This window comes from Protobothrops mucrosquamatus, unplaced genomic scaffold, assembly GCF_001527695.2.
Source record: "Protobothrops mucrosquamatus isolate PMUCROS unplaced genomic scaffold, P.Mucros_1.0 scaffold33420, whole genome shotgun sequence".
NCBI classification, from domain to species: Eukaryota; Metazoa; Chordata; class Lepidosauria; order Squamata; family Viperidae; genus Protobothrops; species Protobothrops mucrosquamatus.
Window position 1 is genome coordinate 1 of NW_015419158.1, and position 1,500 is coordinate 1,500.

At 31.3% G+C, this 1,500-nt stretch overlaps 1 long non-coding RNA gene across 1 annotated transcript; it reads right to left on the minus strand.

Annotated features, from left to right (window-relative positions):
• Positions 1–261: 261 nt before the first annotated feature.
• LOC107302188 lies at positions 262–1,244 on the minus strand. Its single transcript, XR_001549376.1, has 3 exons — positions 1,188–1,244; positions 400–463; positions 262–304 (listed from the first exon to the last, which is right to left on the minus strand). It is a non-coding gene; the product is annotated as an uncharacterized LOC107302188 (long non-coding RNA).
• Positions 1,245–1,500: the final 256 nt, after the last annotated feature.

Below are 1,500 nucleotides of genomic sequence, written 5' to 3' on the forward strand. Positions count from 1 at the left end.
TCTTTGCTTAAATTTGAGAGGATATTAAAACAATAGTGAAAATAATGTATGAGAAAAGCTACTTCACTGGTGCATCTCTGGCACGTTTACAATCAGATTATGGTGATTTAGAATGGGGAAACATAATCTCAAGTGCTAGGACTGGAAGTAGTCATGAACTTTTGATTGTAACTCCCAATATTTAATTTTTCTAAAAAATGTATGTGGTATATTTTTAAAAAACTAAATAATAGCTTAAATTATCCTCTGTACTCACCAATAGGTCCATTCCATGGAATGTCTGATAATGCAAGAGCTGCGGAAGCTAAAAACAGTAAGATTCATTATTTGAAACTGCTTATGATATTTCACTAGGTCTACTTATTCCAGAGGGAAAAAAGATTTTAAAAAATTCATTACCTGCATTAATTGCCTGTACCTCAGGACTGTAGGCATCATCTACAGCTAGAAGATTACAAATGATCTGGCACAGGAAAAACAAATAATACAGTTTGAGTTAACAGTATTGAATACTAAATTTCAATAACCTGGCAAATGGTTCCACACTGAGCAAGAATGTATCATGTCTCTTTGGTTGTTTAATGCATTTATAGACAAATGGATAAGGAATACTTGAAATGAGTTAGAGACATATTGTCTGAGAACATAAACACAACTTTTGTATTAGTTGAGAACCCAAATGATGTGCAGAAATATTACATAAATTGTAAAAAAATAAAAAAGCAACTAGAAGTATGGCAGAACATACAGTGAAGATGGAGAAATGAGCAAATAATTTTAAGAAGTACTCTTTCTTAGAGGAAAGCCAAGTTTTACTAAACAGCATTGATACTGTCCAAATCACAATAAACTAGGATAAAATGCTGCATATTTTCACTCATATGATTAGGCTTATTTCTTCTTTCATTTCCTTGAAGTCCCTATGCTTTTATCAAATGGGAAACACATTAAAGAAAAATGCTCCTTTGAATTGAAGCTGGTTTGGGAATGCATTAACACATCCACTAAATTTCCAAAGTTTTGGAGGGCACAAAAAAGAAAGGGAAATTGTTCCTTGCCAATTCCAGCAACAAAAGCAATTCTATAACAGAAAAAAAAATTGGATTCTAACATTACTAAGTAGCTACTTAGCACCAATATTGCACTATTAACTAGACAGAAAATTAGAAGTGACCAAAGTAGCCTACCTGTGTATCGTAACAGTAGCCGGCTGGAAAAAGCGGTCGGATTGACCGATCTGTAAAATATAATATTTAAAAAATATATTATATTTTATACAATTTAAAAAAATTGTACAAAACCCCCAGAAAATTAATTTATTTATTTAAAAATGCTCAGATCATCTATAAAGGTAACAACCTTGCAATATGGCTTTTATAATAAAAAAATTGTTATTTTAGCTAAATATTTTCCAGAACTAGGCTTGTTGCATTTATTTATATGATCCACTACAAGTAGTCCTCGATTTACAACCATTCATTTAGTGACTGTTTGAAGTTA